This window comes from Balaenoptera ricei, chromosome 4, assembly GCF_028023285.1.
Source record: "Balaenoptera ricei isolate mBalRic1 chromosome 4, mBalRic1.hap2, whole genome shotgun sequence".
Lineage (NCBI taxonomy): Eukaryota > Metazoa > Chordata > Mammalia > Artiodactyla > Balaenopteridae > Balaenoptera > Balaenoptera ricei.
Genome location: NC_082642.1, coordinates 2,406,649 through 2,418,990, shown reverse-complemented (window position 1 = coordinate 2,418,990; position 12,342 = coordinate 2,406,649). Strand labels below are relative to the sequence as shown.

At 44.5% G+C, this 12,342-nt stretch overlaps 1 protein-coding gene across 4 annotated transcripts in view; it reads left to right on the top strand.

Annotated features, from left to right (window-relative positions):
• KCNAB1 (potassium voltage-gated channel subfamily A regulatory beta subunit 1) overlaps nucleotides 1-12,342 on the top strand; it is a 408,264-nt gene that overhangs the window by 233,757 nt on the left and 162,165 nt on the right. The window lies entirely within an intron of this gene.

Sequence of the window (12,342 nt, the reverse complement as noted above, 5' to 3'; positions counted from 1 at the left end):
ACTATTTTCTAGATTCCACATATAAGTGCTATAAAGACAATAGTGTCTTTCTATTTTTTTTTTTTTGGCACTGAAATAATCAACAATACCAAAAGCCCAGTGCCAGGATTATAAGATTAAGTACTCCAAGGACACATTTATCATGCCACAGGGCACTAGGGTACTCTGGCATGGTATCTGGTCTTTCAAAACCCATCTATCAGGAGCTGGTGTACAGGACTAAAGCAGGTCACTGGAAAGGGAGAGAGACCAGACACAAAAGAAGCTGAGGGCTGGTCCCTGACCTCTAGGATTGAGGAATTAATGCCCTTCCTGAACTGTGCCTCTCCCACCGTCCCCCTTGAGGGGTCAAGGAAATTGATTAGAGAGCAACATGGCCCTGGGAGGTAACAGACCCAGGGCCAAATCTCAGCCTTGCCACTTGCCAGCTCTGTGACTTTGCAAAGATGAACCTTTTGAGCTCCAGTTTCCTTACCTGAAAAAGGTGGGATCCACAGTGGCCACCACAGGATGCCTGGGAGCGTCACGTCAAATAGGGAAGTTCATTCAGCAAATGTTAGTTCCTTCCCCCTCCCTTGCCCCACCCTCCCCCATTCTGTGTCTCTGCTCAAATACCCCTAGCAGGTCAGTACTCTCTTCTTCCTCTAGAGATTGTCTTGTCTTGCCTGCTGACACTGTTGTTTCACTTCCTGAGACGTGATTCTATTTAGAGAAAAATAAGATACCTCAGACTAGGGTCTACGATAACTTTTGGAAAATTACAGAAATGCAATTTGAAACGGGGGTATTCAGGGTAGATTTTTCGCATGAGAAAAAGAAACCAGGGAAACTAGTGTTTAAATTAATTGCAATGCTAATCAATTTTAGTAAAACCCAATTAAATCTGCCCCTCAGTTTTCACAGTATTTTGCATATGATAAATACTCAGTATAACCAATAGGTGTTGAAATTATAAATTATAATGGTCATTCTAACTCTGCATGCAACATAAGCAAAGCCAAAGCCAATTTTCCTCATAAAAACTATTCTTTATAACCAGAAGGCAATGAAACAAAAAAAATGGTGAATCTTTAAATCTTTGCCTCTTAGAGAATACTTGAAATGGTTTCAAACTCATTTTATTGCAGCAAACTCTTGATAAAACCTTGTGATTATTTCATTTTTTCATTCATTAAATAAATATTCATCAACTGTCTATGCCTGACCAGGCACAGGGTTTAAGATGAATTACTTGCAGCATCTCTGTCCTGGAGGACCTCACTGGTCTCTGGCAAACGAGTGACTTACAGTTATTTATTATAATAACAAAATATGAAAAGAGACATTATAGACTGGATACAACATACGGTTCTTCCCTCTCAAGTTTTACCTATCTTGCAAGTCTTCAGCTACTGGAGGGCAGCACACGCCAGACACGTCATGAGCGTTTAATACGTGCTTGTAGGCTGAAAGCATATTAGCAGAAAGGGTAAAAAATTTTTTAACCTAGTGGTAAGATGGGAATAAAGACACAGACCTACTAGAGAATGGACTTGAGGGCGTGGGGAGGGGGGAAGGGTAAGCTGTGACAAAGTGAGAGAGTGGCATGGGCATATATACACTACCAAACGTAAAATAGATAGCTACTGGGAAGCAGCCGCATAGCACAGGGAGATCAGCTCAGTGCTTTGTGATCACCTAGAGGGGTGGGATAGGGAGGGTGGGAGGGAGGGAGATGCAAGAAGGAAGAGATATGGGAACATACGTAGATGTATAACTGGTTCACTTTGTTATAAAGCAGAAACTAATACACCATTGTAAAGCAATTAAACTCCAATAAAGATGTTAAAAAAAAAAAATTATAAAGGGCAGCAGGTGACCAGTTAGTATCTTCCTAACTTGGAAAACACAGGCAGCCCTGAGTTTCTAGGCTAAACACAAGACTTCAAGGTAGCTGAGTAGCAGAAACTGTCTCCTTTTGTTATTTCAACCCAACAGAACAGGGCAAATCCACAAAGCAATTTTTATCTACTGAAAAACAATTACAGCTGGGTGGGGGAAGAATGTCACAAAAGCCTTGGAAATTTCCTGAGAGCCAGGGTATATGAAACCTGGGCAGATTTAATCGCCCTTGCTGCAGCCAATCCTTAAATGGAGAGCTTAATCTCATTTTTATTTTTCATAAAGAATAATTTGGAGAGGCTTCGGGAAGTAAGAGACAAAGCCCCTCCAAGTTCAAGGGAGACCTTGGCAGTTCAAGGGTAAAAGGAAGAAGAAATGTAAAATGAAGGTTACAAAAGCTGAAGTGCTTTTAAATCTTTATATCCTATAAATCCACCCTTTTAACATGAAATGTAAAGTGTAAAATAATTGTCAGTTACAGAATAACAAAAGAATTTATGTTAAAAAAAACCCACTAAGTTTTTAAGGTAAGCTCTGTTGTCAGGTTGTGTGATAAAGATAATTTATTCCTACCTTGTCTATGTCTCTCTGAGACTGTGTGTATGGCCACAGTAAGAGGAACGTCAAAGATCTAAATATGAGGCCATTCATGGTCAGTAGGCCTGGAGCAAATGACCTTTCCAGCCCCGACTGTGATAGGCCTTGGCAAACTAAAACAAAAGGGGTTGAACTCACCTCAGGTATTGACCAGAGGAGGGCTCTTAAAGGCTTCTGTCTGTACAGGCCAGATGAGGGATGGGCTCCCCGGCTGCGTCTGTCCTATGGGAGAACGGGATGTGTCATTGAAGACCCAGGAGAAGGAAGCAGTGAAGAGGAGCCAAATGGCCTGGGGTAGACTCCTGGCACTGCCTTCACTGGACAAGTCACTCAACCTCTCTGTACTTCAGTTTCTTCAACTGTAAAATGAGGGTGATAATGGTAGCTACCTTACTGAGCTGTTGTGAACATTGAATGACAGGTCTTAACTATCACTCACCAATAGGCAGTAACCAGATGCCTACCAGCTGTGTGGCCTTAGGAAACTCATTTAACCTCTCTGGGCTTTGGTTTCTCAAAGAAGGCAGTTGGATGAGAACCTATGTCTCCATCTCTGAGAACCTTCTTGTTCTTCAACTCTTTGATTCTGTGACCCTGCTGTGAACATGCTGCCTTAAAGTAGGAAGAGAAATAAAGGGATGGAGAGGAGTGAAAGACTAACTTCTGTTTCCTCTCCTCACTCATTTTGGCCATGAATTCCTGAGTTACTTCAGCGTTTGAACCTCATCCTGAGGACATTTTATAATACTTGCCTTGGGAAGCTTGATTTGTTCATGACAGTTTGCAAATAGCAAGTATTTATTTGTCAAACATCATTTTTTAGAAGGTACACCAATAAGGAGGTTTAATTCCTAGTACTAGATAGTTCCAGTCCAAAAGCTTTATGTGGGAAAATTACAGCAGAAATGTCAGCCTTTCTGGTCCATTGGGTAGAGAACTTAAAGCAGGACTCCATTGGCCGCAGCCCTCAGCATCACTGAGTCCTGGGAGCCAGTCCCTTCGCCTTTCCCACTAGAGATGGGCGGCAGAGCGCAGTGGTGAGTGGCACAAACTTCAGCTACATTGAGACAGATGTGGGGACCACACCCTGCTCGGCCATTAACAATACCTACTTCGGTAAGTTGTTGTAAAGATTAGATTTTTTTAAAAATGTAGGTTAAGTGCTTAACATGATGTTCAAAGTGAGTGCTCAGTAAAAGTGAGCTCTCATGATAGGCCACATAAATTTAAAATGTTAAACCAGTGTCATTCCTGTGATATAAATATACAACGGCTATATTCAACATGTAAGTCTCCCTTACTTCTCCCTTTGTTGACCATTGCACTGATATAGTTTAATTTAGTTTTGTGTTTAGAGTAGGTTAAGACAAAATAATAATAAAGTAACAATATCTTGGGACTTCCCTGGTGGTCCAGTGTTTAAAACTCTGTGCTTCCAATGCAGGGGGCGCAGGTTTGATCCCTGGTCGAGGAACTAAGATCCCACATGCCACGCAAAAAAAAAAAAAAAAAAAAGTAGCAATGTCTTGCATTAGACACTTACCCTTTACAAAGCAATATTGCATGCATTATCTCCTATATTCCACAACCCAGATTTCTTCAAACATGAAAATTAACTCTAGTTTCACAGGGCTGATGAACAGCAGAATGGAGAATAAAATGCTGTTTGCCTGGCTCTCTGTTCCTTGCAGAAGCCACAACTTTCCTTTGTTGAGTTTACAAAGCCCACCCATATGCAGCCTCTTATTCCCAGCTGCCCTATGATCGAAGCTGGGCTGGTGTTATTCCCTCTATTTGTTAGGTGAGGACATTGACATTCCAAGAAGTTCAATGACTTTATGAATGTCCCATGGCCAGTGAGAGGCAGAGATAAGACCAGACTTGTTTGTTGTCTAGTGACACAAACTGAAATATAAATAAGCAAATCAAAACAACATAATGTGTTATAACTATTTTTTAAATGAATTATAAGGCATTATAGGATCCCAGAGGCCAAAGAAAATAATTGTGTGTGTGCAGTACCTTTGCAGGTATGTGTCATCCAGGGAAGGATTCCTAGAAGAAGTAATGCTTGAATTGATATTTAAAGGAAGAATAAGCAGCAAAGTAGGCACTTGAAGGAAAAGGAGGTAGTGGGGAAACCATGTGCAAAAGGACAGAAGTTCAAAATAACTTTGCCAGGATGGCAGGAAATTCTCTATGCCTTGCGTTCAGTGTCTTACATGTTGGGGATGTTTTCATTTATGCTTTTCACAGTTCTTTATTGACATCTACTATGTGCGGGGCTCTGTAAGCTTGAGGTCCCTGTAACCTGTTGAACAGGGTATTCACAGGCAATTGGAAATGCCCACATGGAACTCAGGCATCCTGTGAACAATAACAGGAGGCACTGGGTGGATGAAGTCACACGCAGGAGGAGAGAGCAGTGAGAGAAGGGAGGAGAGATGAGGACCAGCTCTGGAGTCCAATGTGAAGCAGGGGACAGAAGATGAAAGGTAGCGAAGATTAGAAAACAAAGGTCAAAGACTGCAGAGGACAATAAGGAAGGAGAGGATGAAAAATATGGGCAAGGTCAACACTATAACATCCCCTAGAGGAGATAAAGAAGCTGAGGACGGAAAGGCAACCACAGGAAAGGACTGTTAAGAGGTCACCTCTGGTTTTAATGAGCACAGTTTTAATGACGTGCTGGGGAAGGAAGCTAGACAGTTGTTGGCTGATGAGTAATGAGAGGTAAATAAGGGAAGAGTCTGAGATCAGATGACCTTGGTAAGCTACCTGGGAAGAAAAGGGAGGCTCTGGGGTAGCCAAGGCAATGGGAGAGCTCAGAACACAACTGAGGGTTTTTTGGGGGTTTTTTTAAGCGTGTAAGAGACTTGAGGAAAACACAAGGCACTGAAGATGAGAGAGGAGATAACGATAGAATAAGGACCCAAGGAGATAGGAGGAGATGTGATCAAGCACACTGGTGGATAGAAGGAAGGACACTTTCTCCCCAGATAGGGGTAGGTCTCTTGTTTTGTTGCAGATAACAGGAACAGAAATTAATCACTGGTTTGCAGAATGAAGGTTTGAGGGTGAGGACGTTCTTGAGGAAAACCAGGGTGCTGTTGGCAGAAAAGTAGCGAAGGGTGTTGGGTCAGAAAAATAAATAAATATTAACAAAAACAAAACCCCAGAAAACTAGGTGTCTGCTACCGCTTGTGACCAGGAGGTGAGGATACTTTGGAGGAGGGGACACTGAGGAAGTCCAGGTGAACGGCCTCTGTTTCATGTGCGAGGCAGGAGGCCTGACTTGGCAATGCTGTACAGGCTTTGCAGCGGCCTCCGTGGACCCCAGCACTCCCACCCACCCGCATCCCCCTCTTCCCCTTTCCTCAGGAGTGAGGGGGAATGAAAGTTGACGAGGTGAACTAATACGGAATGAAAGAAGAAATGCCTATCCTGAGTTGGAAAGAGGTCCCATGCAGAGATGGAAATACCTGTGGGTGTGATGGGGGGTGCGGGGGAGAAAATACAAGCCATGCCAATGAGGGAAAATAGCTTTTCAAGTTCATTACTTAGGGGGAGAAAAAAAAGGCCCAGTAAAGATTGCAGAAGAGCAAGCTAAGCTCATGGAAAGTGCTGAGAAAAGCTGGTTTATTCTCGGTGCGTCTCCCTATTTTTATAACTTACCTCAACTCTTCTTCAGACAGGAATGGTGGGTCCCAATAATGTTGGGTGGTGAGAGACACCGTCAGTGTAGATAATCACGGGGAAGTCTCCAGGGAGGTGCTATGGAAGGTGCTGGGGAGCGTGGGTAGTTAGCCTGCCTGGCTTTCTGAACAAGGAGGATTAATGTGCGTGTGGGCATGCAGAGAGGCTTTATCTTCAGAACAGATTTCAGAAATGAAAAAGCAAACAAAGCTGATTATGAGGAAAATGGATTTGCCGGAACCAAATTGTAGGAACAGACCGGGGGCAGAAGTAATGGTTACAAGCTCTCCAAAGTCTGAATGCCCCAGAGCTCAGACGTGGAGACTGTGTATGTTTGGGTCTGCCAACTAGGGCGCCTCCGTGGTCCCGGAACAAATCGGGGAGGAATGAGGAACAGGAGCCATTGTTCTGAGGAGCTGCCCCACCCTTAGAGTCCGCACAGAAAGAAGGCAGACACCTGCCTCCAGCCCGGATTTGGAGGAGGCTCCCGGCCTTGCTCACCCCAGAATTTTGCCCCTAGAATTTGGGCATTGAACTATGGATGTTTGGATGTCTCCAGAAAACCTGCCCCTTCAGATTGGCCTGTCTATCTCCTCTCAACCCTTCTGAGCCAATTTCAACCCTGCCTCTTCCATGGACCCTTCTTTGGGCATCCATGTTCCAGGGCTCCCTCATCCCTTCTCAGAATTCCAATGGTGGATCCTTCATTTAACACTTAAATTGGGTCCATCTTCACTGCTTTCCCTTCCTTGTGCATTCGCCTCATCTCCCCAGTGGGGCTGTAGAATCCTAGAGGGCAGGGTCCTTGACTGGTTCTTTTGGGGTCCCTAGAACCTAGCACAGTGCCTGGCAGGTCGCTGATGCTCAGAACATGTTTATTGGTTGGGTGCTCCCTTGCCTGAAGGTGGCTCTGAGCTCCGGAACCAGGAGGGCCAAAAGCCACGCCAGCCCCAACTGAAGCCAGGAGTAGAGGACCAAGGACAGAAGGAGAAGGACGTAGGAGAGAGAGAGATCCCCAACACCTGGAGGTGCCGTGGGGCCATCCCAGTCAAAGCCTGTCTCTTTGACAGTTGCTGCTGAAAGTCCCCAGAGCTGTGGGAGGTCCTTGCCTGCAAGGATCCCGCTTCCTGTGGGATTTCCAGTCACCCGCTCGCTAGGAGAGGTTCGAGGAGGCCTGGCTGGTTCATTTGTTGTAGCGCCTCGGAGAAGTATTCCGCGTCAGCGTTCCATGGCAGCGCTGTGAAGGCAGGTGGCCCTCCTCCTGGCAGAAGCTGGGTTCCTGTTCACTTCTGAGCTGGCTTCTAGAGTTCCCCCCATCAGTTCTGTGAGCTACCCCCATTCATTCATTCATTCATTCATTCATTCATTCATTTGACAGATATTCCCCGGGCCCCTCTTACATCTGCTCCAGGCACTGGGGATAGAGCAAAAGCAAAATCCAGCAAAAATCCTTGCCCTCGAAGAGCTTACATTTTAGTTGGGGGAAACAGATTGTAAAGAAGATGAGAAATGTGTACTGTTAGGTGGAGGTAAGTGCATAAAAATAAAAGAAGGGAGATGGATGAGGGCATTTGTGTGGGAACTGTATTTTTTTAACAAGGCGGTCAGGGAAGTCACCCTTGGGAAAGTGACACATGAGCTGAAGGAGGTGGGGAAGTCAGCCCTGTGATAGTCTGGGGAAGTGTCCAGAGCAGGAGTGTGTCCCAGCATGTTAAGGAAAAGCAAGGGGTCAGGGTGGTGACCACAGAGGGAACCAGTGGAGATTACAGAGGAGGTCAGAGAGGCAGTGGAGGCCAGGTCCTGGAGAGCTCTGTATGCTTTGCATGGTGGGAGATGGAAATTCACCAGAAGTTTCGGAGCACAGCAGCAATGAGCTCTGACCTGTGTTTTAACAATATTCCTCTGGCCACCAAGTAAGAGAAAGGTCAGAGGCAAGGAGACTGTTGTGAGGCTATTGCAATGATCTGGGAGAGAGATGGTGGCAATGGAGGTGGTGAGAAATGAGTCAGGTCCAGATATATATATATTTTTTTCAGATATATTTTGAAGGAAGAACAGGCAGAATTTACTTCCCGATGGGTTGGGTATGGGTGTGAGATGAAGAGAGGAATGAGAACTGATGCCGTCTTAGTCTTTTCAAGCTGCTATAACAAAATACCACAGACTGGGTGACTTATAAACAAAATTTAGTTCTCTTAGTTCTGGAGGCTGAAGTCTAAGATCCTGGCACCAGCATGGTCAGGTGAGGACTCCCTTCTAAGTTGCAGATTTTTGTTGTGTCCTCACATGGTGGAATGGGGCAAGGCAGCTCTCTGGGGTTTCTTTTATAAAGGTATCGATCTCATTAGGTCATGACAACCTTCATGACTTAATGACCTCCCAAAGGCCCCACCTCCAAACACCATCACCTTGGATTTCAACATACAAATTTGGCAGTTGGGGTTTGGGTGGGGCACAAACATTCAGATTATGACAGATGCCAATGTTTTAGCCTGAAAGACTGGAAGGATATGGTTGCTCCAAATCTTTGCAGCAGGTTCCATTTCCTACAGCTTGTGTTTCTAGACATGGGGGTTGCCATTGCAAGCATGTCAGCCGCTGGATAGGTAGCTTTCTGCTTCCTGACACCTTCCCATCAGCTGAGATCTGTAAACACATTTGGTCCTTCTCCAGCACCTTCCTCTCTATCCTCCATTGCCAAGGAAGAGAACAAAAACCAAGGTGACCAACATGTAGCAGCTTTGTTTTCTCACCCAGCTTGGATTATAGAGAAATACTTGCCATCGTTCTCCTTCAGAGTTGCTTGATTTGATTTATGAATCATGTATTCTGTACATGGCCAATATTTATCTTTGCAAGTGATGTGCGTTCTTTTTGGTACTGAGGATTCATCTGGGAAACCCTGAAGGATATTTTGAATCCTTTTGATTTAGATTTAAGAAAAGTAAGGCCTAACTCTCACAACAGCACAACTAGTTCACAGAAAAGCAGAATTAGATCCCAGTCTCCAGGTCAAAAAAAAAAAAAAAAAAAAAAATCCTGGTGCACTTACCATATGAAATCATTGCTAAATTGAGTGATATCGGGGATGAGATGTAAATTCAAAAGTGAATAACATACAACCTTAGAGAGATTGGAATCTATGGAGGAAGGTGAAATAACCTTCTCCTTTTCCTTCCTTCCTCCTTTCCTCCTTACTTCCAGAAAGATGTATTCAATGTCAAACATTACAGGAATTATGCAAGATGCTAGAGAGACAAACACACCAAATAGACGTGGTCCCTCCTCTTGAATGGCACTCTGCTGAGGGAGACATTGGCCTCCAAGTTAACTTATAAAAGGAAGTGGAAAAAATCTGTTTTAGAAGAAAGCTATAAACAAAGAGCCATTAGATTCTAGAGAAAGGAGTATATAAAAAAATTTTTTTATTGAAATATAGTTGATTTACAATATTGTGTGAGTTTCAGGTATACAGCATAGTGATTTGTTTTTTTTGCAGATATATTTGATTATAGGTTATTGCAAGGTATTGGATATAATTCCCTGTGCTATCCAGTAAATCCTTGTTGCTTATCTATTTCATGTATAATATTGTGTATCTGATAATGCCATACTCCTGATTTGTCCCTCCCCCTCCTCCCTTTCCCCTTTGGTAACCATAAGTTTGTTTTCTATGTCTCTGAGCCTGTTTCTGTTTAGTATATAGATTCATTTGTATTATTTTTTAGATTTCACATATAAGTGATATCATATAGTATTTATCTTTCTCTATGTGACTTACTTCATTAAGTATGATATCCTCTAGGTCCAGCCATGTTGCTGAAAATGACAACATATTATTCTTTTTTATGGCTGGGTAGTATTCCACTGTATATACCACATTTTCTTTACTATTCATCTATTGATGGGCACTTGGGTACCTTCCATGTCTTGGCTATTGTAAACAGTGTTGCTATGAACATTGGGGTGCATGTGTCTTGAGAAAGGAGTATTTAATACTGAGTTTTGGGAGTAGGGAACTTTGCAGAGAAGTGGCAATACTTGAGCTGGTTAGTTAAAGAATGGAAATTTCAGCGAAAGGGGGTGGAATATTTCAGACTGAGGGAACAGTGAGAGCTGCCATAGCAGGTGGCAGGTTTAGAGAACAGCTCTGAGCTGACACTTGAGGGGGTTTCTGGAGGAGATGAGGAGGTGGGTCAGAAAAGGGAGTGAAACCTCCCTTGTGGAGAGAACAAGCATGTTCACTCACTGCTAAAGTGGGAGTGTGGTCCTCACAGGCTGGCGTTCTTATGTGGTGCCCTCCAAGGAGACACATAGGCAGGGAGAGGCTTGTGGCAGAGCTCCCTCCTGGACTTTTCAGGGAAATGTACGGAACATCTCATCTAACTAAATCAGTGCACACAGAGAGAGAAGGCAATTACCAGCTAGGCCAGAAACACAGTGAGGAAAGGACCTGGTCTGGAGAAGGGGAGGAGCTTCAGTCCGCAGGACACACAGGGAAGTGGACCAAACAGACTCTTCTACCTCATTCCTCCCTGCTCACCCCAGTATCCTCTTGCCTCTGGAAAAGAGGGGGCCTGGGTAAAATTGGCAGGGCCCATCAACTCATCTGACATGTGAGGAAGTACCCAAGATTCCAAAAACTGCCCATTAGTCTCACACAGACGCTCAATATTTCATGAAAGATTTAATCCTTTGGCTGAAAAAATATATATATAAAATGCAAACTCTTTTGAGGAAGTAGTGCAACTTGAAAGAGCACTGGATCAAGAGTCCAGAATCCTGACCTCATTTGACTCTTCACCTAAGTAGATCACCTCATCTGTAGTTTCCCGACAGGCTGCCCCTTCTAAAATCCTGGAGAGTCTTTAAATCTACCTTGATTCCCAGGTTTCACTCAGATCCACTGAATCAGAAGCCCCAGAAGCTGAATTCAGTACCTGCATTGTATAGGCTTTTTATGTACTCAGTGCTATTCACTGGCTATTTCCTGTCCAGCTCACTTCTGGGAACCAGGCAGAGTTGCATTCTGTGGCCCTCCTGCAGTTGTGGGGGGCTCTGTGACCGGTTCTGGCCACTGAGTTGTGAGTGGAAGGGACCATTGTCTGCTCCCGGATGAGCACTGAACGGACAGAGTGAGATAGTCCCCCATTGCCTTTTCCTTCTGGCATGGGATCAGCCACTTTGGGGTCTCCGAGTTACCACAAGAAGCAGGGCACTCTGCCTGCCTGCAATAGATACGGATGGAGCCTGAGTGAAAAGTAACCCTTGTCATGATAAGCCACTGGAATGGGGAGCTTGCTGCTTAGCACAGCATAACCTGGTTCAGACCAACTGATAATCGTCCTCGAGTGATTCTTGTACAGCCAGCCTGACGCTGGACAGGCCTCAAAGAACCCCTGGCTAGGTGACCTTTCAGGTGCCTTCCAAATCTAAAGGTTTTTGGTTCTGGAAGCAGGTTATTAGCTATTAACCGCTGATAAGATGCTAACTGGCCATCAGATTGGTAAGGCGTTTCTGAGGTGTTTCTGCTGCAGAATGGGACGTGTGGGGAGATCAGACTGGTGAAGGGGGTATCTAGAGTAGGAGGTACAGCAGAGCTCTCAGAGAGCAGCTATAGGTGGGAGCAAGGCTGGACATATTCTCAAGACTCAGATCACCATTGGGCCGAGGGCCAACTCAGCAGCTAGGATTCCTGCCTTTACCATGTCAAATTTTCCTGGCATTAGAAATTTTAGAACGGGTTGATAATCTGCTTTTGCAGGGAGGCAGTTCATCACGGGTGAAGACAGTCCTTTAAATTCCATTGCCTGGAAACTCTTTTGTGAGTTTGAGGCCTAATCTCCTTAGCACCAGAATTTGGGTCACCTCAGCCCAGTTTTAGGGTGAACAATCATCCTGGTGTTCCCAGAACTATCCTGGTTTTAGCATTGAAAGTCCCATGTCCAGGGAACTCCTCACTTCTGGGCAGACCGGGACAGCTGGTCACTGTACGGGCCTCGTTGTTTCTTTCTAATAATGTCACTATGAAGATAAACTCCCACCACCCCACCCCCAACCCACTCCGATCTCTGATCATTGGCAAAGTTAGATTTCAGGATCTTTCCATGTGCTGTAGCTCAAGTCAGGAAAAAATAAACCCTCAACAGCTTCTGTTCTACAGAAAGA